General features: G+C 42.6%; 1 protein-coding gene across 10 annotated transcripts in view; it reads left to right on the top strand.

The window, feature by feature from the left end:
- The window catches only part of MAPKAP1 (mitogen-activated protein kinase associated protein 1), a 239,815-nt gene continuing 222,585 nt past the window's right edge, over positions 8,629 to 25,858 (top strand). For 3 of the 10 annotated variants that reach the window (XM_018055771.1, XM_018055774.1, XM_018055772.1), the window contains exon 1: positions 8,641 to 8,903. The gene's annotated coding sequence lies outside the window, so the exon portion shown is untranslated. Of the gene's footprint in view, positions 9,040 to 25,858 lie in introns of all 10 variants that reach the window. The other 7 variants (XM_018055776.1, XM_018055775.1, XM_018055770.1 and 4 more) reach the window with 5 other exon arrangements.

Below are 25,858 nucleotides of genomic sequence, written 5' to 3'. Positions count from 1 at the left end.
CCTTTATTTATGATAGTGGTGTCTCAGTGTTGAACATACTGTATATTAATGGAGACACTGTTAATTATGCATTCTTAGAAGTTGCATTCGACAAAACATACGAGTCTGTTTTTTTACATCCTAAGTCCTGTTAACATCATTAATTCAGAAGTTGAAACTCACAGCATCAGCTAACCTTTAAAGCAAGAAAATATGGTAGTAGAAACTGGTTATAGAGCCTGGATTTGGGGAGGGACTACATTTATCTATAACTGTACCCAGAGAGATACTAAATAGTACCAGCCAGATGTTTCATTTTCACTCCAAGTATCTAAAAAAGGACACCAGAAATAATATTCAGCACAAAAAGACAATAGAACAAAGCTCAGGGACTCTCTGCAAGCACCCAGAACAGATCTATGCTTAAACAGTATTTGCCGAGTGTAATGTTTAAGATTTTCTGGTTGGTTAATTTTGTGCTGCTCTTCCACCCACCCAATTCACCTTATTATGAGCAATATATTTGCTTTAAAAAATTCTTCACACTGAAATGTTATTTTAATTTGAAAAAACACTATATTGTTCTGAAATCATCAATTTCTTGGAGGCTTCTTTCAAATAGTTTGAATGGATTTTTGACACCTAATTTACTGTTGTCTTGAAAGTACTTTGTAACATAACAGCAAAAATGCCTGTTTTCCCTATAGGAGGAAAAAATATATTACAAAAGTAGAGGAAACTAAAATTGGGAAAATAGAAGGGAAGCATAGTCACACATACACGATATGAAGAACACACATTTGCAAAGGAACTAGAAGGTGCCTCCCTTTGCCCACAGCTCTGGCAGGGCTTGAAAGAGGGTTCCTTTCAGCTTATCATGTTCAGTCTCAGCTTGTTGTCATAGATTTGGCAAAGTCGTATTTTCCACACACAAATTCTGCTTAACAACAAAAGATTTCCAGTTGCTTCCTGTGCGTGTTTTGAGTACCTTTTCATTTAACATGCATTTTACCAAGTGTTTATGGTGTTTTAAGCTTTAAATATATTAGAGAGAGAGCAACATGTTCCTTTGCTTATGGCCTGTCAGGGAGACAGTTGTGTAATGAAAGAATACCAGAAAATATGATAAATCTTGAACACAGAAAATGAAGCTTTTCGTGTGACCTGTGAGCAAGAAGTATTTTTAGAAAACTTTCTAGAGTAGGAGAAACAGTATGTGAATTTGATTTTCATTCTTGGTTTGCAAGAATGAATAGAGAGACTTCCCTAATGGTCCAGTGGGTAAGAATCCACCTGTCAATGCAGGGGACACAGACTCAATCCCTAGTCCAGGAAGATTCCATAGGTCTCGGGGCAACTAAACCCATACATCACAACTACTGAAGCCTGAGCACACTAGAGGCCATATTTCACGAGAGAAGCCACTGCAATGGGAAGCCCACACACTGCAATTAGAGAGTAGTCCTTCCTCTCCATAACTAGAGAAAGCGGGCACGCAGAAACAAAGACCCAGCATAGGGAAATAAATAGATAAATGTTTTTAAAAGATACCATTTTTAAAAAAGAATGAATAGAATATACTTGGGAATTTCTTGTGCAGTACTTGTGCACAAGTATACTTGTGCAGTAGCAAGGATTCAATGTTTTCACTGTCAGGGCCTGGGTTTGATCCCTGGTTGGGAAACTAAGATCCTGTAAGTCTAGTGGTATGGCCAAACACACACACACACACACACACACACACACACACACTTAATGGTTAGAATTGTTAAAATGGCACATATACATTTAATAAAACATTTTTATAAAAGCACATTGGGATTTATCCTTTATGAATCCCACCACTCTGTTATGTAGAAACCCAAAATAGCCCATGAACAGTATGAAAAGGCAAAAAGATAGGACACTGAAAGATGAACTCCCCAGGTCAGTAGGTGCCCAATATGCTACTGGAGATCAGTGGAGAAATAACTCCAGAAAGAATGAAGGGATGGAGCCAAAGCAAAAACAATACCCAGTTGTGGATGTGACTGGTGAGAGAAGCAAGGCCTGATGCTATAAAGAGCAATATTGCATAGGAACCTGGAATGTTAGGTCCATGAATCAGGGCAAATTGGAAGTGGTCAAACAGGAGATGGCAAGAGTAAATGTTGACATTCTAGAAATCAGCAAACTAAAATGGACTGGAATGGGTGAATTGACTCAGATGACCATTATATCTACTACTGCAGGCAGGAATCCCTTAGAAGAAATGGAGTAGCCATCATAGTCAAAAGGAGTTCAAAATGCAGTACTTGGATGCAGTCTCAAAAACAAGAGAATGATCTCTGTTTGTTTCTAAGGCAAACCATTCAATATCACGGTAATCCAAGTTTATGCCCTGACCAGTAATGCTGAAGAAGCTGAAGTTGAACGGTTCTATGAAGACCTATAAGACCTTTCAGAATTAACACCCAAAAAAGATGTCCTTTTCATTATAGGGGACTGGAATGCAAAAGTAGGAAGTCAAGAAACACCTGGAGTAACAGGCAAATTTGGCCTTGGAATGCGGAATGAAGCAGGGCAAAGACTAATCGAGTTTTGCCAAGAGAATGCACTGGTCATAGCAAACACTCTCTTCCAACAACACAAGAGAAGACTCTACACATGGACATCACCAGATGGTCAACACCGAAATCAGACTGCTTATATTTTTTGCAGTCAAAGATGGAGAAGCTCTATACAGTCAGCAAAAACAAGACCAAGACCTGACTGTGGGTCGGATCATGAACTTTTTATTGCCAAATTCAGACTTAAATTGAAGAAAGTAGGGAAAACCACTAGCCCATTCAGGTATGACCTAAATCAAATCCCTTATGATTATACAGTGGAAGTGAGAAATAGATTTAAGGGACTAGATCTGATAGAGTGCCTGATGAACTATGGATGGAGGTTCATGGCATTGTACAGTAGACAGAGATTAAGACCATTCTCAAGAAAAAGAAATGCAAAACAGCAAAATGGCTGTCTGAGGAAGCCTTATGAATAGCTGTGAAAAAAGAGAAGTGAAAAGCAAAGGAGAAAAGGAAAGATATAAGCATCTGAATGCAGAGTTCCAAAGAATAGCAAGACGAGGTAAGAAAGCCTTCCTCAGTGATCAGTGCAAAGAAATAGAGGAAAACAATAGAATGGGAAAGACTAGAGTACTCTTCAAGAAAATTAGAGACATCAAGGAAACATTTTATGCAAAGATGGGCTCAATAAAGGACAGAAGTGGTATAAACCTAACAGAAGCAGAAGATCTTAAGAAGAGGTGGCAAGTACAAAAAAGATCTTCATGACCCAGATGATCATGATGGTGTGATCACTCACCTAGAGCCAGACATCCTGGAATGTGAAGTCAAGTGGGCCTTAGAAAGCATCACTACATCAAAGTTAGTGGAGGTGATGGAATTCCAGTGGAGCTATTTCAAATCCTGAAAGATGATGCTGTGAAAGTGCTGCACTCAATATAGCACATTTGGAAAACTCAGCAGTGGCCACAGGGCTGGAAAAGGTCAGTTTTCATTCCAATCCCAAGAAAGGCAATGCCAAAAAATGCTCAAATTACTGAACAATTGCACTCATCTCACACGCTAGTAAAGTAATGCTCAAAATTCTCCAAGCCAGGGTTCAGCAATATGTGAACCATGAAATTCCAGATGTTCAAGCTGGATTTAGAAAAGGCAGAGGAATCAGAGATCAAATTGCCAACATCTGCTGGATTATGGAAAAAGCAAGAGAGTTACAGAAAAACATCTGCTTTATTGAGTGTGCCAAAGGCTTTGACTGTGTGGATCACAACAAACTGTGGAAAATTCTGAGAGGTGGGAATACCAGACCGCTTGACCTGCCTCTTGAGAAATCTGAATGCAGGTCAGGAAGCAACAGTTAGGACTGGACATGGAATAACAGACTGGTTCCAAATAGGAAAAGGAGCATGTCAGGGCCGTATATTGTCACCTGCTTATTTAACGTATATGCAGAGTACCTCATGAGAAACACTGGGCTGGATGTAGCATATGCTGGAATCAAGATTGCCAGCAGAAACATCAATAACCTCAGGTATGCAGATGATACCACCCTTATGGCAGAAAGTGAAGAGGAAGTAAAAAGCATCTTGATGAAAGTGAAAGAGGAGAGCGAAAAGGTTGGCTTAAAGCTCAACATTCAGAAAACAAAGAGCATGGCATCTGGTCCCATCACTTCCTGGGAAATAGACGGGGAAACAGTGGAAACAGTGGCTGACTTTATTTTTCTGGGCTCCAAAATCACTGCAGATGGTGACTGCAGCCATGAAATTAAAAGACGCTTAGACAGCATATTAAAAAGCACAGACATACTTTGCCAACAAAGGTCCATCTAGTCAAGGCTATGGTTTTTCCAGTGGTTATGTATGGATGTGACAGTTGGACTTTAAAGAAAGCTGAGTGCCGAAGAATTGATGATTTTGAACTGTGGTGTTGGAGAAGACCCTTGAGAGTCCCTTGGACTGCAAGGAGATCCAACCAGTCCATCCTAAGGGAGATCAGTCCTGAATGTTCATTGGAAGGACTGATGTTGAAGCTGAAACTCGAATACTTTGGCTACCTGATGTGAAGCGCTGACTCATTTGAAAAGACCCTGATGCTGGGAAAGATTGAGGGCAGGAGGAGAGGGGGTCGACAGAGGCTGAGATGGTTGGATGGCATCACCAACTCAATGGACATGAGTTTAAGTTGACTCCGGAAGTTGATGATGGACAGGGAGGCCTGGCCTGCTGCAGTCCATGGGATCGCAAAGAGTCAGACAGAGCTGAGCAACTAAACTGAACTGAACTGAAAATAGCCACTAGAGAGGCCACAAGAAGAAAACCAAGGTCCCTGGCCAACACTTCTTGCCATCTGTGATCTTCCAACAATTCTAACTGCCACCTGACTGAAAATACGTGAGGGAGCCAGGGAGACTGGCAGAAGAACCACCCACCGAGCCACAAAATCTTGAGAAATAATAAATGGTTGTTCAAAATTCTGTAAAACAATTATCCTTCATTAAAAAAAGTCAGATTTGTAAAAATGGTTGTTGTTTTAAGCCACTTCCAAAAAAGATTGGGAGAGAAAGAGAGAGTAGGGGTTCACTAAGTGGAGAGAGAAAAGGCAATTGAGGTTGAGCAGGAATTGCTCCAGCAATTGTGTTTGAGGACAGCAAATGTATAAAAGTTCCTGATTCTTGCTGCCCATCTCGGTGCCTTGGGCAATAGGAACAGGTGTTTACAGAACACTCCCTGTGTGCCAGGAACTGTTCCAAGCATGCTCTTTGCATTCGCTCAATGGATGCTCACAATAAACCTAGATGAGCAAATAGATACACAGAAAGCAAGTCACTTATTGAAGGTCACACAGCTAGTAAGTGACTTCAGACCTGTGTCCACTGCCCCTATTCTAGTCCTGGGGACCAGAAGAAAAGGAACCTCCATTCCTTCCCATGACCTCCTTTCCAAGCTGGAGCTGAAGTTTGGAAAACCTGATTGTTGTTAAAAACCTGTGCTTTTTAATATGCTGTCTAAGCGTCTTTTAATTTCATGGCTGCAGTCACCATCTGCAGTGATTTTGGAGCCCAGAAAAATAAAGTCAGCCACTGTTTCCACTGTTTCCCCATCTATTTCCCATGAAGTGATGGGACCAGATACCATGATCTTAGTTTTCTGAATGTTGAGTTTTAAGCCAACTTTTTCCACTCTCCTCTTTAACTTTCATGAAGAGGCTCTTTAGTTCTTCTTCACTTTCTGCTGTAAGTGTGGTGTCACCTGCATATCTGAGGTTATTGATATTTGTCCCAGGTCTACTGAAGTCCCAATCAGTTCTACTGAAGTCCCAACCCCTGGCCCAGCACCATCAGTATGTTTTAAGAATAAAATTTGTGTGTGTGTCAGTTGTCACAGTCCTATTCCTATGCACCTTTAGATCAAGAGATAGGTCAATGTAAGCTCTGCATTTAAAGCCACTTCCATTCTCTGATGCAATTCCCACTCCTTGAAGGCTAATCCATGTAGTTGGCCCTCCTCCTCATCTAACTACCTTCCTCAGTTGTAGAATGGCTTGGGAAACACCCTGGTTTCGTTTTCACCCTATGTCCATCCCTCATCCTGAGGTCTTTTGAAGTCACATGACATCTCAGTTCCTTGACTGTCTGATCTTCAGCAACTTTTTCCTCCATTGCACTTGAGCCAGGAACCCATTCTCAGATAGCTCTTCATCTGAAGTTATTCAGGACATCCATCTCTTAGGATAGCCTCCATCTTTCTGCCTGGAACCATCAGTGATATCTATTACTCCTGTTCTGAGACCTTCAGGCCAGTGTCACGAGCCTTTCCAGAATTCTCTTATGTACCTCGTGAGCATCCATTCTGTGCCTTTTTAAAAAAATTTTAACTTTTAACTTTCTATTGGGTTATAGCCAATTAACAATATTGTGATAGTTTCAGGTAACAGTGAAGGGACTCAGCCATACATACACATGTATCCATTCTCCCCCAAATTTCCCTCCCATCCAAGCTTCCACATGACATTGAGCAGAGTTCTACATGCTATACAGTAGATCCTTATTAGCAGTGTGTACTTGTCCATCCCAAACTCCCTATCTATTCCTTCCCACCCCATCCTTCCCTCCAGTCTATAGATTCCTTCCTAAGTCTATGAGTCTGTTTCTGTTTTGTAAGTGAATTCATTTGCATCATTTTTTTTAAAGATTCCACATATAAGGGATGTCATCTGATATTTCTCCTTCTCTGTCTGACTTACTTCACTCAGTATAACAATCTCTAGGTCCATTCATGTTACTGCAAATGGCATTTCATTCTTTTTAATGAATGAGGAATATTCCATTGTATATCTGTACCACATCTTCTTTATCCATTCCTCCGTTGATGGACATTTAAGTTGCTTCCATGTCTTGGCTACTGTAAATAGTGCTGCAATGAACGCAGGAGTACATGTATCCTTTCAGATCATGTTTTTCTCCAGATATATGCTCAGGAGTGGGATTGCAGGATCATATGGCAGCTCTAGTTTTAGTTTTTTAAGAAACCTCCATACTGTCCTCTATAGTTCTGTGCCTTTTGTTTTAAGCATTCTTAAAAGCTAAGATCTTAAACTCCTTGACCCCATCACACCTGTCTAGCCAAAGGTCTTCCTGGGATTAACCCAACTGCTCACTTTTTGGGAGAAGGCACTGGCAACCCACTCCAGTACTCTCGCCTGGAAAATCCCCTGGACGGAGGAGCCTGGTAGGCTGCAGTCCATAGGGTCACTGAGAGTTGGACAGGACTGAGCGACTTCACTTTCACTTTTCACTTTCATGCATTGGAGAAGGAAATGGCAACCCACTCCAGTATTCTTGCCTGGAGAATCCCAGGGACGGGGGAGGATGGTGGACGCCCTCTTATGGAGTCGCACAGAGTCGGACACGACTGAAGTGACTTAGCAGCAGCAGCAGCAGGTGGGAGTGATAAAGGATCTGCCTGCCAATGCAGGAGAAGCATGTTGGATCTCTGGGTTGGGAAGATCCCCTGGAGGAGGAAATAGCAACCCAATACAGTACCCTTGCCTGGAAAATCCCATGGACAGACTGAGCTACTTCCCATTTACTTTTCACTTTCATGCATTGGAGAAGGAAATGGCAACCCATTCCAGTGTTCTTGCTTGGAGAATCCCAGGGACGGAGGAGCCTGGTGGGCTGCCGACCATGGGATCACACAGAGTTGGACACGACTGAAGTGACTTAGCAGCAGCAGCACAGTACCCTTGCCTGGAAAATCCCGTGGACACAGGAGCCTAGAGGGCTGCAGTCCTTGGGATCACAGAGTCTGACATTACTGAGCGTGCATGCATGCCCGCTAAGGTCCCCCCCAGGTGAAATTCAGACTTGTTTTTTTTCTTTCTTCTGCCAAGGTGCATTTTTAAGAGAGACTTTCCAGATCATCTCTCAGATAGAGGTATCATATCATTCCACTGCTTTCCCCTTAGTAGTAGCGTCCCCACTGATTCCCTGAAGACAGAAAGACAGGGAATAATGAGTTCCTATTTGGGGCGGGTCCACACATCTCATGGAACTCCCTGAATTCCTGGGATGATAATTACCTTCATTTTACAGAAAATAAGAATAATGACTAACATTTACTAAGTTTATTAAGTGTTGGGCACTGTGCCGAGTGTTTTTAGAGCATCATCCCACTCGATTCTCACAGCAGTACTCTAAATTTGGAACTACTCGATGGATAGGTCAGAGAAGGGAGTGTTTTGTCCTAGGACACACAGCAAGTTAGAGCGGGCATTTGAACCAGCTCTTCCTGATTCAAGAGACTAAGCTCCTCATCGCTCATTTCTGAAAGAACTGAGGGCTATTCTCCGTGGACGTGGGGAGAGAGGCGGAGGTTCGACGGAGAAGGCTAACGTGGATTTCTAAACAACGCAAACCTCGAAGTCTTCGCGTTTTGCCAGTATCCCAGCTAATCTCTGACCCAGGCCTTGCCTCGGGGCGGGGAAGTGGTGCGCGCGCACGGCGTCCTGTTTGGCCCCGCCTCCCGGGAGGGCTTCCCAGCCCGCTCTCGGCTCTGGGGCTTGCGCACTACGTCCCCAGCCAACGGCTGCTTCCCGGTCGGGGACTTCCGGTGCGCGGGGTGCGGTTCCGGGTCGTGGCGCGGCTCGGGGCAACGGGGCTGCTCCTCGGTCGGCCAGCGGCAGCGAGCGGCTGGGGTATGAGGGCGAGTCCGGAAAGCGGCTGCTGAGCCGGCCGGGAGGAGCGCCAGTCCCTGAGGATTCCGAGAGTGCGGAGCTGGGGCAGGGACCGGGGGGCGCGGGGGAGCCGGGCCCTCCCCCCAGGAACGTGTCCTAGGGCCATCCCGGCCCGTAGTGTGGCAGCAGCTTCAGGTAAAGGTTGCCCCAGCCGCTAGCTCCATCGCTCACACCCCCGCCAGCCCACCGAAGGAGCCTGGCTTCCCTCCTCACTCCTCCGCGCTCGCCGCCGCCCGGCGGACAGCCTGTCTGGCCCTTGCTCCAGTATCCAGTGAGCATCCGTTTCCTGGCCCTTTCCAGAACTGAAGGCTGTTATGAATCTGACAGCTTGGGCGTGTGATTTGGGGGAGGAGAAGCTAGTGGACTCGGTAGTATCGGGGTTTGGGGAAGGTACTGTTGACTGACAGTTTCTGGTTCTACTCGGTGTCTTAATCTTCATAACATGAAAATCAGGTTTTTAAAATCATTGCTTGTGCATTCCCTGTCTAACGCCCCTTATCTCCATTGCCCCAAAGGAGTAAAACAGCCTTTTAGAACTGTTTTTGTTTAATAGGCAGAGTGCTGCTGGAACTTTGATTCAGCCTTTTGTTTATGGGAGTGGCATAGAGTCTTCTGGATCTGGTTAAGGCTGGAAAAGAAAATATCACTGTAGTTTAAACAGAAGCATTACTTTAACCGGAGGCCCAAAAGTTGACTCAGAGATTGGCACAGGTTTCATTCTGAATGAAGTGATTTTTGAAGCCTATCACAATACTTGGTACTGTGCAAAAGCATCATGTTGTTGTAAACCAAAAGCAGCAAAGTTCAAAACTTCCCCAGGTGTGAACAGTCAAATGGAGACAGGTGTTTACACACATCAGTTAAAGTAAAGTCAGCATTCTTACTCTGTTTTGACAAGCAGAAGGGGTGGATTCCTAATGTAGAGCAGCAGGGAAAGGAGGCACCATGTTCTATTCTTCATATTCTGTGAGTTCACACAAGATGATCAGTAAATGCTGGAAGGGTTGTTGATGAAGGACCGATACTTGTTTTCATCTTGTTCAGTTTACACACTTGTAGGCTTGTTGGGGCCTGTGAGACTTGCTGGTGGCTCCTTTCCCTTTCAGATTTATGCTCATACTTACTTTCATCTACCGTGATGCTGGAGGGTATTCAGATTCCTGATCTGGTTTCTGATCTGGCTCCGGCTAACTTTCCAGCTAAGCTTCAAAAGTCCTCTTACCCTGATTCTTCACTCTAGATAAGTAGGACCTGGAATGGACTTTGTCCTTTCCTTTGTTGTTAGCACTTTCTTTATGCCTAGATTTCTCCTTTCCTGTTTCCATCTATTGCTGTTACCCAGCGCCCACCTGAAATTGGCCTTGCCTCAAGCAGTTCAGCACAACCTCAGCTAGAAATGGTTTCTTTTCTAGAATCCTTTAAATGCTCATTATTCTATGGGCTTGGCCACAAAGTTTGTTTGGGTTTTCGTACCATCTTCCAGAAAAACCTGAACGAACTTTTTGGCCAACCCAGTTGATTCCCTTAGCAAACATTGAGTATGGATACATTCGAGGTCATCTGATGTGAACAGCTGACTCATTGCAAAAGTTCCTGATGCTGGGAAAGATTGAGGGCAGAAGGAGAAGAGGATGTCAGAGGATGAGATGGCTTGAATGGCATCACTGATGCAGTGGTCATGAACTTGGGCAAACTGTGGGTGATCGTCAGGGACAGAGAGGCCTGGCATGCTGCAGTTCATAGGGTCGCAAAGAGTCAGACACGACTGGGTGACTGAAAAACAACATATATCAAGTACCATGCTAGACCATATAGGGAGAAACAAGACTCAGTTCTTGCCTGCTCAATTTAGTGAGAAAGATAGGAAATAATTCTGACAGAGTGGTATGTACACTGGGTTGGAGTTCTTTCGGTGATTCAGTGGTGGTACAGGAGGGGAAGAGGTCATCCACTTTTGAGGCATGTACAATGACCTGATAAGGCTTCACAGTGTGGGGTGAACTGAGCTGTATTACTTATATTGGAGAAATTATGTTCGGTTTCTCTTGTTTAATTATTTTAACTTCAATTCACTGATTAGGAGGGCTCAGGATAAATTACACACCTGGTATGAGACGGAACCAGGATGCAGACCCACGTGTGTCTTATGCCTATATCTGTGCCTTTTATGTGTTTTTTCTTTTCTCACACCGTAGCTCTCTGTATGCAAATACATATTGAAGCAACTATTCAGAGAAGAAAATATGTGTCAAAATGAATGGTGCGGATAGTTCTTTAAATCTAGAAAAGACCATAACCTTCCAAGGCAAGATGGTAGTATGTGGGTCAGCCTAGCTTTGGATATGAGTGGACCAGACATTCTGTAGAGAATAGCCATGGATTCTGACTTCAGTTCTTGGTCCCTCCTCTTAATAGCTATGTGACCTTTGGCAAGTTTCTTAATTCTTAGCATTATTTCTTTCAAGTATAGTTTGGGATAGAGACTGATACAGACTTCACGGAGTAATGTGAGCTGGTGTGGATAAAGTGCCTGGTATGTGGCAAGGTTCCCTAAGATGGTGGCTGTTAAGATGTAAAGGTGCAGTGCCTGAGGCATGGTTTTAGAGTAGTGAGTAGACCAGCCTGAATAAAGCAAGCCTTTGCGTCTTTGAGTGGGGATGTGTGTGTGTTAGTCCCTCAGTTGTGTATGACTCTCTGTGACCCCATGGACTGTAGTGTACCAGGCTTCTCTGTCCATGGAATTTTCCAGGCAAGAATACTGGAGTGGGTTGCCGTTCCCTTCTCCAGGGCATCTTCCCGACCCAGGGATCGAACCTGGGTCTCCTGCATTAGCAGTTGGATTCTTTACTGTCTGAGCCACCAGGGAATACTGGGCAGTAAAGTTGGAGGGCCAGTACAGGGTCAGAGTCAGAGCTTGTATGTCAAGCAAGAGAGGTCAGTTCCAGTTTCTGCTCATAACCTTTCTTGTTAATAAATACCTTGAACATCTGTGATTCATTCAGCAGTGCCAGGGAAAATGTTAGACCCAGAGACGCAAAAAGTAATATAACCAGGTCCCCACCCTGAGGGTGTTTCCTTTCCCATGAGGGAGATGTGTGTGTGTGTGTGTGTGTGTATGTGTGTGTGCAGGTGAATTGTTGTAAAGCATTGTAGATACTAAGGTAGCAGTCCCCACTCTGTGTGTGTGTGTGTGTGTGTGTGTGCAGGTGAATTGTAGAAAAGCATTGTAGATACTAAGAGCAGTCCCCACTGTGTGTGTGTGTGTGTGTGTGTGTGTGTGCAGGTGAATTGTTGTAAAGCATTGTAGATACTAAGATAGCAGTCCCCACTGTGTGTGTGTGTGTGTGTGTGTGTGTGTGTGTGTGCAGGTGAATTGTAGAAAAGCATTGTAGATACTAAGATAGCAGTCCCCACAAGGTACTGCGGAGCACAGAGGAGGAAACACTGGCAATGGTCGCTCGGGAGCGCTGACTGTGTACCAGCATTATGTTAAATGCATTAACTCATTTATTCCTCTACAGGATGGTATTATAAGTATTTTGATGTTACAGATGAGGAAACTAGAGCACAGAGAGGTTAAATGAATTCCGTTAGTTTATGGAGTTGGTGGAGCTGAGAGTAGAGGGGATTATCTGCTAGACTTTGGTAACTCTCCTTTTTAGAACTATGCCACATTCTTTCTTCTTTATGACGTGGATGGCTTCAAAGAGGAGTCAGCCCTTGAGCCCTAGCTTCAGTGTGCTCGTCACTGCGCTGGGCAGAAGGAATAATGGGGAACGAACACGATTTCTACAACTCAAGGAGCTCATTACCTTATCTGTCATGTTTGGTATACATATTTAAGTGGGGTGTCTGTTTTGCTTGTTGACTCATAACTGAAGACTTTAGAAATTGTTGCAGTTCAGTGGATTGTATGTGCTTCATCTGAGAGAATTTGCTGTAAATCTGTTATTCTGATTGTTGTTGTTCAGTCACTCAGTCGTGTCCGACTCTTTGCGACCCCATGAATGGCAGCACACCAGGCTTTCCTGTCCTTTACTATCTTCTGGAGTTTGCTCAAACTCATGTCCATTGAGTTAATGATGCCATCCAGCCGTCTCATCCTCTGTCACCCGCTTCTCCTCCTGCGCTCAATCTTTCCCAGCATCAGGGTCTTTTTCAATGAGTCAGCTCTTTGCATCAGGTGGCCAAAGTATTGGAACTTCCACCTCAGTCCTTCCAATAAATATCCAGAGTTGATTTCCTTTAGGATTGACTGGTTTGATCTCCTTGCAGTTCAGGGGACTCACAAGAGTCTTCTCCAGCACCACAGTTCAAAAGCATCAATTCTTTGGCACTCAGCCTTCTTTATGGTCCCCTCTCACATCTACACTGGAAAAATCATAGCTTTGACTATATGAACCCTTGTCGGCAAAATGACGTCTCTACTTTTTAATACGCTATCTAGGTTTGTCATAGCTTTCCTTCTAAGGAGCAAGCGCCTTTTAATTTCATGGTTGCAGTCACTATTCGCAGTCATTTTAGAGTCCAAGAAAATAAAAGTCTGTCACTGTTCCCATTTTTTCTCCATCTATTTGCCATGAAGTGATGGGATCAGATCCCATGATCTTAGTTTTTTGAATGTTGAGTTTTAACTTGACCTTGTGTTTTCTGTGAGTTTGAAGTTTTTCAGAAGTTTTGACCCCAAAGATAGCACATTTTAGCTTGTGTTAAATTTAAAATAACTGAATGCTTATAGTCATTGTTAGATGTTTTTGTGCACCTTATTGTCTTCAATCTTCATGATTCTGTGGATTTGTTAATTTAGTGTTTTTTTTTTTTCCAAATTTTTATTTATTATTTATTTCTGGCTGAGCTGGGTGTTTGTTGCTGCATGGACTTTCTTCAGTTGCCATGAAGGGGTCTACTCTCTACTTGCAATGCTCAGACTTCTCACTGTGGTGGCTTCTCTTGCTGCAGAACATGGGCTCCAGAGCACGTGGCCTCAGTAGTTGGGGCACACGGGCCTGGTAGCCCTGCGGTATGTGGAATCGCCCCGAGATTCCGGGGATCAAACCTGTGTGTGCTGCATTGGCAGGCAGATTCTCAACTACTGGTCCACCAGGGAAGTCCCAGTTCTCTTTTGAACGCTGCCTCAGGAGTCTCCAAATCAGATGCCCGTGATGTGACCTAAAGAGTAGGACAGACCTTGTGACCTGGAGGGCACGCCACCAGTCAGTCTGGAAGCGGCAGTCACTACTCAGCTCCGGTCGCTTGTCACTGTGTGACGCAGTGAGCCCAGTGTCCCTAGATCTTCCAGCTGTTTTCGAGAGGGATGGTGGAAGTCTGGATTTTAATGTATTTAGTTTAAAAAAATCGCCATTAAAAAAATACCACGTAGATCAGAACACATTTGTGGGCTGTGTACAGTCTTAGGCTGCCCGATTGTGAGTCCTGACCTACCTGCTCACTGACGTTGTGGTATCCACTGTTCAAAGCAGGAGGTCCCACACAGTTGTGATCGTTGATCAGAAATCTGCTGGTAAATTGCTGGAGTGAGGGGGTGTTGTGTTGGAGTCATACTGATATCTGGGAAAGTGGCAGGGTGAATGATTTAATTGTAAAATCAAGCTAAATCAGGGATGGGGTTTGGCGGAGATGATGATCTTGTAGTACTTTTGTGCCCTTAGCTCTTTAAATGCTACCAGGTCTCCCGTCTCGTTTGGTCCTCTCTGTAGTACATGAAGTGAACAAGGCAGGGTGGTTATCATAACCTCTGGAGATGAAGAAGTTGGTGCCCAGTGATTTGCAGTTTAGTAGGAAGTACGCTTGACTGAGAGGGACTTGAATTCTGAACGCTGGTATGCCAGTTACAGCCTTTTGATTATGGTCAAGTCAAAAATCCTTGTATCTTTTTTCTCATCTGGATAATAAGGAAGGAGCTCAGTTGAAGTCTTGGTGAGGTCTTTTCAGGATGCAAAGCTTTCTGATTCTAATTGACATGCTTAAAGCTGCACAACTGATTACTGGCAGACCCCAGTGGAGAACAGTCCAAATCTAAAATGCTGCTTCTCTCTTGATGGCAGGTAGGGAGCCGCTGTTGAGCTTTTCCCTCTGTTCTTTGTTCATTACTTCTGGGAAGGGACCTTGACAGGCCAGGTGCTCCCCACATGCATAGAGGGCTTTGTTGACTCTTTATACACGAAATTGGAAGGAGGCAGAGAGACACTCAGCCTAGTGAGAGAAATATGGTCAGGGAGATCCCAGCTCAAGAGTTTAATTTATTTTTATTTTAATACCCAGCTTCCACAAAGTGAAAATTGAAGAAATATTTGTCTTCTAGATACTTGTTTTCATTCATATTCTATCATATAAGGAAATAACATAGAATATAAAAATGAAAAAAATTCTGAGCAGTCATTCAAAATTTATTAACTCTAGTTGGCAGCAGCCTAGGTATATTGAGGAAATAGATTTAATATAGGAAGCACAAAATTTGGACCCAAAGAAGAAAACAGTTTTAAGTAATTGAAAGTGAGAAAAATGGGAGCAGCCACTTCAACAACAAAACTTAAATTCTGGAAATAGCAAGAAGGTATTAGAATAACTAGTGGAATTAAATTATGGTAATCGCTTCTGAAAGAAATTGAATATTATGTCACACTTACCTCTAAATATATGCAGTGTTAGAGTCATATCCTATACTTGAGTATACTTTTATGAATATGCTTTTATTATTGATGCTGTCAAAATGGACCAAATGTGTAAAACTTAAAAAAAAAATCACACTTTTAGTTCCCTGTGGACTCATTTTAAGGTACTGTATTATAAATAAGTACTGTTTCAGCAGAGAAATTGGTAGAAAATGGTTTGAACGAATGGTTTTCTTTTTAAAACAAATAACTTTTTAATCTGTGCTTTAGTTGTTGACGTACTGGAGGCTAACAAAGAGGAACCGAGATGCAGCCTTGAAACTTGAAGCAGAGTGAGCTGGGGCTTTGGAGTCACACTCACCTGGATATGAATATTCTTTCAGTTATTAGCTCTGTGACCCAGACGGTACTAGCTCTCTCATACGGTACGTGAGAGGTTGCGTATGAGGAGTAAGTACCTCTACCATGATACTTTTGGAGGGATGTAGGTACCAGCGTAGAAGAAGGCAGTGGCAGCCCACTCCAGTACTCTTGCCTGGAAAATCCCATGGACGGAGGAGCCTGCTAGGTTGCAGTCCATGGGGTCGTGAAGAGTCAGACATGACTGAGCGACTTCCCTTTCACTTTTCACTTTCACGCATTGGAGAAGGAAAAGGCACCCCACTCCAGTGATCTTGCCTAGAGAATCCCAGGGATGGTGGAGCCTGGTGGGCTGCCGTCTACAGGGTCGCACAGAGTCGGACACAACTGAAGTGACTTAGCAGCAGCAGCAGCAGGTACTAGCATTCAAGGGCACAAGCCATTCAGGTTAGTACAATGTAACAAGGAATGATCTTATGGAGTGATTGTAAAGGAATGAGACTTATTTTCTTGTCTGGATCATGAAATTAGTCTTGTTAATTTCTAGTTGTGCTTTGTGAATTAGCATGCCTATGAACCAAGCACTGTTGAGAAAAGGGTCTCAGTATGCTATTTTTAGGCTATTAAATGAATTGATCTGTTAAATCACAATAAGCACCTCCAGTTGTTTATATTACCTTTTAGTGTGCCCATGACTGCCTTTTGAAGTTGTTAGAGCTAGGAGTGTATTATGTATTCCCTTCCCCCATTTTACAAATGCTGAAACTGAAGCTTAGAGAAGTAAAGTGATTCAAGGTAGAGAGCTACCGATAATGGCAAAGCTGTGCTTTGAACCTTTGTGTTTTTTTTAACTGTAAATACCACAGTGCTTTTTTCGCTCTTCCATGCTGCTCTAGATTTGAATATTGGAACTGGCCCTTGTTTTGGGAGGAACATCAACTCATTTTAAACTTAATGCCTGTAGAAAATTGTTGTTGATTATATTGTGGGAGTGTTTGGTTACAAGTATACTCTTAAGATTTGACGTTAAAAGATTTAACAGAACTCTGATAATACTCATTGCTGGCAGAGGTTGGTAGTGAGATGATCACTCATATTACCAGTGGGAATAAAAATTGGTAAAACTTTTCTGGCAAATGCTTTGGCAGTGTTATCACAAGCCTTTAAAGTCATATATGCCTTTTGAGTTTGTAATCCCATTACTAAGAATCTTTGTTAAAGAAATAATCAGAAATGTAGAAAAGTACTCAAGTTCAAAAATGTTCACTGTGGAAGTATTTATAATAGCAAAAATTAGAAACAACTGTAGTATTCAAAAAAGAAGTAAGAAATTTTGGAAAAAGCATGATTGAAAATACTATATAAGCATTTTTGATGTTTTAGAAGAATTCTAGTGACATATTAATATGCTCATATAATATGAAGTGAAAAAAGGATATAAAACTATGTAAAGTAGGATCTCAATATCAAATATATAAAGAGAAAAAACAGGTGGTAAGATTATAGGTCTTTATGCTTTTTCAGTTTTCCAAAATATTCTCTGATAAGCATAAATTATTTTTCAATAAAAAATCCTTTTAGTTTAACTTGTAATTGAGAAATACAGGTACTCTTGCGCATCATTTTGAAAGTTTTCCCTAATCCAGGTGATCTGAAGTTATAAATGGATTGTATTTTCAAGAAGTTAGTTTTAACCTCAGTTGTTTAATGATTAAAATATGGTTTCATCTTTTTTTTTTTGGCTGTACTGCACTGCTTCATGCAAGATCTTAGTTCCCTGACTAGGATGGAATCCTTGCCCCCTGCAGTGGAAGCACAGAATCTTAACCACTGGACTGCCAGGGAAGTCCCTGGTTTCTGTGTTTTGTCATAAAGGATATTGACGTTCCCAAGCTAGCCTCCTCTTCTCCCCTAAACTATCCCGAGAGAAGAGTCATATTTGTGTCGGTAGTACCCGTGACCCAGTGCTCCCCTCACCTCTTCAGGGGCCAGTGGGACAGCTAGTAGCCGTGTGACAGCTCTGTCTTTCCGAGAGGGTACATGCCTGTCTCCATAAGGCTGGTTGTTGGCATATAGAACTTTCTTTGTGAGTTGAATATTTGTATCTTGGGAAGTGCGTTTTTGGTATGGAATTTCTATTTCATGTTTAAAATTTTGTAAGAAAAAATTAAAGATCAAAGTTTGTTTGAATTTTAATTTTTCTGATAACAGTATTCAAGATGTATGAATATTAAAATGTCATGAAGAATTGTGCCTTTTACTCTTTTCTGATTATATACTTCATAATTGAAATTGCGATAATTTCAGCATGTACAGTTAAGCATGATGTCTAGTTGTTTTTTTTAAATATGCATGGTAATTCTCCTAAATGTAATATACAAAAGCATGCAGAAAATTTAACAAAGTATTTTAGCATATTTAAATTGGGAAAATACCAGGCAAGATGTTTCTTTTTGTAAACTGCTTCTGTCCAAAGCATTCTGTATATTATCAGAATGAAAAATGACAGCACTTTGTCATCTGTTCAAATTGATATTGCACTCTTTGCAATGACAGCTGAAAAGGCCCACAGGTGCCATATAAAGAGGTGACCATGTTGTCATATTTCATTTCGGCATCCCTCTGCAAAGCCATAATTACCTAATTAGGTTGTTAATTAGGAGATTAGCATTTCGCTATATTGATAGAATGCTCTTTACCGGCATGGGGCTAGATACAGATTTGTCTACCCTAATTTATAATCTCTGCCTTTTTTGTACTTATTTATTTGCTCAAGATCCTGATGTGGGGCAATTCAGTTTACCTGAGAAACAGTTTGTTTATAAGCTAATGAAGCTTTGATTGCTGGATTAAAGTTGCTGAGTTAAAATATGAACAGAATTAAAAAGGTGGTCACATCCCCAAAATGATAGTAAAAATTCCGAGTTAGTATAACTTGTGTTCTCATTAGCATCAGGAACAAACACATGAGAAGAACTGAAGTTCGTAAGAAGTCCAAAATATAAAAAGTGTGAAATGTGATAGAGATTTATATATCCTAAACTAGGCAAAGGAAAGTGGGTATCTTTAATGACAAATCTCTGTCATTTATACTTGAGATTTAAAACATGGTAAGTATTTTTAGTGTATTTCAGAAGCTGAAGCTTAGTTGATGTAGTAGTGTTAGTCGCTCAGTCGTGTTCAACTCTTTGCGACCCTGGGGACTGTAGCCAGCTAGGCTCCTTTGTCCATGGAATTCTCCAGGCAGGAATAATGGAGAGGGTGGCCGTTTCCTTCTCCCAGTTGATGACTTCAGAACAAACATATCCAGTCTTCAGACTGCCTTAGGCAGTCACGATGCAGGTTTATTTCGTTTGCACCTTCTGATCATTAGTTCGTGCTTGGAACATTCTCTTCCCATAGTCTGTGCAGTCCTGAGTGCTTATGGAATTCGAAGTATTTCACAGTAACCTTCACTTGGTCAGCTATTTGGAGTGAGCTGTGTTTCTGTTAAGTGTGTGGACATTCCTTTTGCGCAGAGGGTAGACGAGGGCTGGTTTAAAAAATATCCACTTGTTTTTACTCCAGTGCATGATTTGACTGTAATGTTTGTAATCTGCATTACATATACCTTTATCACTGTTTCCAGTTAAGGAGATTTAAGCCCTAAAACAAAACTTAGGAGCACCATTCCCACTGAGGAGGTGGTAGTTTCCCTCCTTTTGATTGTGTTTGGTATTAGCTGTTTAAGTTGTAGAAAATGCGTATGTGCTTAAGCCCTTTTCCCCCATAGTGATTATGAAAAATTGCATTTGATTGTATCTATAATTTTCTTCAAAATTAAAAAAATTAAAAGATATTTTTATATGAAGAAAATATATGTGAAATCTTCCATTTAGTTAGTTACGCTTTTTGCTTAACTGCAGTCATTCATTTATTCAGTCAGCATTTGCCGAATATGCGTTAGGCACTTGTCATAAGTCTGGGAATCGAGCAATGAGGACTACAGGCACAGACTCAGCACTCGGTGGGAACTCTAGTCCAGTAATGGAAGCCCAGCATAGTTTGAGAAGTACAACTTGTGTTAGAGTAATGAAGGGAAGGTGAGTAGGGAGTCGTACGACTGGACTTTATAAGGTCAAACCTTCCTGGGATAGGCAGGTGCTGTCGAAATTGAGATCGGAAGGGTGAAGGAGAAGGTGATATTTAAGGCAGGTGAAAGGAGAGAAAACTGTTCAAAAGCTGGAAGAATGCTGACAGTTGAGTATGGCTAGAGTAGAAAGAACAGAGATGATAAATGGAAGATGGGGCAGCAGAGGCAGCAAGTTCAATTATATTAAAGAGTTTGAGAAGTTATTGGACTTCCCTGGTGGCTCAGTGGTGGAGAACTCACCTGCCAATACAGGAGATGGGGGTTCCATCCCTGGGTCAGGAAGATCCCCTGGAGGAGGAAGTGGCACCCACTCCAGTAATCTTGCCTGAGAAATCCCATGGACAGAAGGAGCCTGGCGGGCTGCAGTCCACAGGGTCGCAAAGAGTCTGACATGGCTGAAGTGACGTAGCGTGCAAGTGTCAAGTAGAGAAGAGGTCTGTGAGCCTTATTATCCAATATGACCCCACAATATACAGTACTAGCCATTAGTTATCTTTTTTGGTGAACTGGAGAGAATACTAGTATTTGAGTGTTACAGTTGGGCCTTGCATTGTGACAGTAGCTTTGTGAGATATGAGATAATATCTTACCGAGGTCCAGAGGTATTGTGACTTGCCCAGTTTTCTCAGCTACTGTATGGTAGATTTGGGAGCACACACAACCTTTCCAAGCCTTTGTGTCATCTGTCATGCGATGTTGTCATCCTTGTTGTGTCCCCTTCCCTTTGTTCATTTCAAAATGAAGAGAATGCCGTCCCCCCTCCACCCCTCACCCCCCGCAATGGACCAGTAGCTCACTAGGTTGCTGACCAAGGCATCCTGTTAACCTTGTGGCTTCCAGACCTGGCTCTGGGGTGGATTAAAGCACCGTCTGGTGCTTCAGTAGGAGAAGCTGCTCAGTGCAGGTGTTTGTTCGCTTCAGCAAAGTTACAAGCGCTCTAGGCTTTAATCTCCCTCAATTAGAACTGCAGCTTGGCTACCTCCTCACAAGGTCACAGATGTATATGGGAGTTCTCCTCCTCTCCCCAGGGGAAAAGTCTTGGCATCTCTGACTTTCGGGGGAGGAATTCGATCTCTCTTTGGTGTAATCAACTTGTATTGCAAATTGTTTTAATTTTTTATGGTTACTGTTGCCAGTACTGTTCAATTTACTGATTTGTTGGTGTGTTTGTGATGGAATCATCTGAACTAGAAGAAACTCTGGAGAGCAGCATGGATTCTAGCCTTTCTGTATTTCTATCCCAACCCCTTTAAAATTGAGATGTAACCCATGTATCATAAAATTTACTCTTTTAAAAGTGTACACTTTAATGGTTTATCACCCCTAAAGAAACCCCATACCCATTAGCAGTCACTCCTCATTCTTCTCTCCACCAACCACTGGCAACCATTAATTTACTTTGTGTCTCTATGGATTTGCCTATTCTGAACCTTTTGAACAGAAATGGAATCACGCAATATGTGGCCTTTTGTGTCTGGCTTCTTTTATTTAGCATAGTTTCATCATTCATCCATATTGTAGCATATATCAGTACTTCGTTTATTTTTATTGCTGAATAATAGTCCATTGTATGAAAGTACCACATTTTGCCTGTCCATTCATCAGTTGATGGAGATTTGGGTTGTTTCCACTTTGGGGCTATTATGAATAATACTGCTGTGAACATTCCTGTACAAGTTTTTGTGTGAGCATATGTTTTCATTTCTGTTGGTATATTACCTTGGAGTGGATGGGGTAGGTGGCAGTCCACGGGGTCGCTAGGAGTCGGACACGACTAAGCGACTTCACTTTCACTTTTCACTTTCATGCATTGGAGAAGGAAATGGCAACCCACTCCAGTGTTCTTGCCTGGAGAACCCCAGGGACGGGGGAGCCTGGTGGGCCGCCGTCTCTGGGGTCGTACAGAGTCGGACACGACTGAAGCGACTTAGCAGTAGCAGCAGCAGGGTAACTCTGTTTTAACTGAGGAACTGCCAAATTGTTTTCGAAGGTGGCTGCACCATTTTATATCCCCACCAGCAGCGTACAAGATCTGCTGTGTTTCTGCTTCTGCTTTCTTCAGGCTCTGTTACTCTGGGCTGGGCTGGAAGCAACCCCAGGCATTCCATGAGCCCTTGTGTCTTGTTAAATCGGAAAATTTCCAGTTTTATGACAGCCACTTTCATTCTACCAGCATATGTGTACAAGGCCTTATATTAGGCATTAGTGACAGGAAGTCAAATAAGGACTTCTAGTCCTCTCTTCTCAAGGACTACACAATCCTTACTGTAACTTCTTACTAGGAAATGCAGGGAGAAGGAAAAACCAGTGAAGGAAGTACAGTTGGCCCTGGCACAACGTGGGCTGAAGTAGCACTGGTCCACTTCCATGTGGGTTTTTTTTTTTCTTCAGTAAATACAGTGTGACTGGATCTGCAGTTGGTTGCATTTGTGGATGTGGAACCACGGATATGGAGGAGGGAGGGCCAACTACGGGACTTGAACATCCACAGGTTTTAGTATCTGCAGTGGTCCTATAAACAGTCCCCCGAGAATACTGAGGGGCGACTGTAACTACTTAGACGTTTGTGAGTTTCCACAGTATTGATCCTAACTTTAGAATCTGTGCAAAGGTTGACTTGATTTTCGGAGATTCTGGAGTTTCCTTTTCTTGGCTCATCCTTTAAAGACAGTCATCCTTCTGTATTTGTGGGGTATCGGTTCCCAGGACCAAGGTATTCCCTTGTCCCTGGTTCCCAGGTATTCCCAAGGATACCAAAATTCACAGATGCTCACATCCCTCACATGAAATGGCATAATGAAATTGCCTTGCATATCCTGGATTCTGAGTTTGTGGATTCAACCAACCAACCAAATTAAACTTTCAGTTGGTTGAATCTGCAGGTGTCGAACCAGCATATATGGAGAGAGGACTGTCTTGCTCTTGTTGGGTTTTATCCTAGGTTACTGCTCGTTTCCTCCTTGCATATTTTCCCCGGGTAAGCTCACCTCTGTGGCTTCATCTCCCATCTATATGTTGAAAAAAAATGTTCGTTGCTCAGTTATGTCCGACTCTTTGCAACCCCACGGACTGGAGTCTGCCAGGCTCCTCTGTTCATGGGATTCTCCAGGCAAGTACACTGAAGTGGGTTGCCATTCCCTCCTCCAGGGGATCTTCTTGACCCAGGGATCGAACTCAGGTCTCCTGCATTGCAGGCATGTTCTTTACTCTCTGGGCCACCAGGGAAGCGTGTCTGCCGAATTTGCTCAGATCTTTCTCCTAGGCCTCAGGTTTGTCTGTCCTGTGTGTGTCACTTATATGTTGTCCCAGATTTGCTCAGGCTTTTCTCCTGGGCTCTCAGGTTTGCATCCTGATGGATCTCTGGGTAATCCCTAGACATCTCAAGCTAATTGTGTCTGAAACTTAGTTTCTCATTTCCCCTCTCCCTGTTAAGCTCTTCCTGCTTTTGAGTTCACAGTTTGATTTGTTGGTGCTATCATGCAAGCCATAAACTTTCCCCTTCTCCTTAACCCTGCATATCCTCTCAGTCACCAGGTTCTACCAATTTTATCTCCTAAATGTACATTTTTAACTACTTCTTAAATTCATAGGCCCGTTTTTCGCTGCCTTACTTTGGATTTCATCATCTCTTCCCTGAGCTTTAGTCTCAGCTTCATAACTAATCTTGTGTCTTGTCCATCAGGTTAATCTTCTGTGCAGCTGCCAGAGCAGTCTCTCTGAAATGCTAATCTAAGCAGCAACTTTGAACTCCATGTAGTTCTCATTGCTGACTAAAAGTTCTTCTGTTTGTTATTTTAGTGCCTTGTCTCTTTGGCCTTTCTTCCAGCCGTTCAACTTCTCATCTTTGAGGATTCAGTTTAGACCAGGGAATAATAGCAGTGATAATAGTAAATATTTGTATAGTGCTTCCCATGGGCCAGGTGCTGCTATACACACATTCAGTTCAGTTCAGTTCAGTCACTCAGTCGTGTCCGACTCTGCGACCCCACAAACTGCAGCACGCCAGGCCTCCCTGCCCATCACCAACTCCTGGAGTTCACCCAAACCCATGCCCATTGAGTCAGTGATGCCCTCCAACCATCTCATCCTCTGTCGTCCCCTCCTCCTCCTGCCCTCAATGTTTCTTTTAGTCCTCACAACAATCCTATGAGATAGGCACCAAAATTGTTCCCGTTTGTAGTTGAGGAAGTGAAGGCACAGACATTGTTAATTTCCCTAGGTCCCACAGTTGCTGAGTCCACATTTGAACCCAGGCAGTCTAGTCTGATGCTGTTAGTCTCTTATATGTACCTTTTCTTAACTTCGCGAGTTCCCTCCATTCCCCCGACTGCAAAGATTAGTTATCCTCTCCCTGCTTCTGCCGTGGCCTATGCATTGTTGTTCAGTGACTAAGTGGTGTTGAGTCTTTGCGACCCCATGGACTGCAGCACAAACAGGCTTCCAGTACTTCACTATCTCCTGGAGTTTGCTCAAACTCATGTCCACCAAGTCGATGATGCTGTGCATGGCCTGATGTTCATCTGCAGTTCATAGGGCAGATCCGGAGCATATTTTATTTTAAACAGTCTTGATCAAGAAGCCAGCATGATAGACTATTTAATTGCCAGCTCCCTCTCACGCCTGTTCTTAAGGTGACTTAATTGGAAGTCATCACTTCTGTTATCTTGATCTTAGTCATTTCTATGAAGCCTATTTCGAGTATCCAGTTTCATTTAGATATCGTTCCTTTGTGTTTCTGTGATACTTTGTTATACAGAATCCTCTAGCATTACTCTCATCCTTTATTGTGACCATTTATTGCTTGACTGTAAGCCTCTTGGGGATAGGGACTTTGTTTTACTACTTTATGCTCCTAATTTCCCAGCATGTAGTAGGTATTCACTCTTGCTGAATTTCTTGAGTGAACAGGTAAATTTGACCCATATATAGATGAGTGAGAGAAGAGGATTAGTAGTGTGATGAAATGGACTTAAACTGGAAATTCAGGGCAGCGTACAATAGCTATTCAGAGCAAGGATTGTGAAGCCAGGCGACCTAGGTTTTATCTTGCCTCTCCTCTCACTAGTTATGGGACCTCGGGCAAGTCTGTGCCGCAGTTTACTGATGTTTAAAACAAATAGTAATGGAATCCACCTCTAATAGTTTTGTCAGTGATATATGTGCTTGCTAGATAAGCAGCCTTCTAGAGTCCAGAGAATTACTTTCCTTAAACTGTATTTTGTGAAACACTCGCACCTTAGCTGTGTAATAGTGAAGCCAGGCCTGCCGCTGTCCTCATGCTTGATCCTTCTGAGGAAGGTGGGGTTTTTTTTTGTTTTTTTTTTTTTGAAAGGTAATCTAAAAGGATATAAAAAATACTGGCCAAATTAGTACAGTTTTATTAATAGTAGTGATTGTTGTTGTTCAGTCTCTCAGTTGTGGGTCCGACTTTTTGTGACCTCATGGACTGCAGCATATCAGGCCTCCCTGTCCTTCACCAGCTCCCGGAACTTGCCCAAACTCATGTCCATTGAGTCGGTGATGCCATCCAACCATCTCATCCTCTGTCGTTTCCTTCTCCTCCTGCCGTCAGTCTTTCCCAGCATCAGGGTCTTTTCTAATGAGTCAGCTCTTCGCATCAGGTGACCAAACTGTTGGAGCTTCAGCTTCAGCATCAGTCCTTCCAATGAATGTTCAGGGTTGATTTCCTTTAGGATTGATTGGTTTGATCTCCTACCAATGGTAGGAGATAATGGTAAACAGTTACCATTTATTGAAGTTTACCATTCAGATGAAAGTACAAAGCACCCTTCAAAGTCACAGAAAAATAGTCTGGGGATTATCTGTTAGTATATTTTATGCTGTCCCTTGTTTATTAGGAGTTGAGTAAATGAATTTAATAGTTGACAGCTTATTTTCCCTCCAGACAAATGTAGCTGAAACAGGAAAAGTCAATAATTTTGCATTTTGGATTTGAATAGAGTAAG

Source organism: Capra hircus, chromosome 11 (genome assembly GCF_001704415.2).
Source record: "Capra hircus breed San Clemente chromosome 11, ASM170441v1, whole genome shotgun sequence".
In the NCBI taxonomy this organism is placed as follows: Eukaryota; Metazoa; Chordata; class Mammalia; order Artiodactyla; family Bovidae; genus Capra; species Capra hircus.
This window is presented reverse-complemented; position numbering and strand designations above follow the sequence as displayed.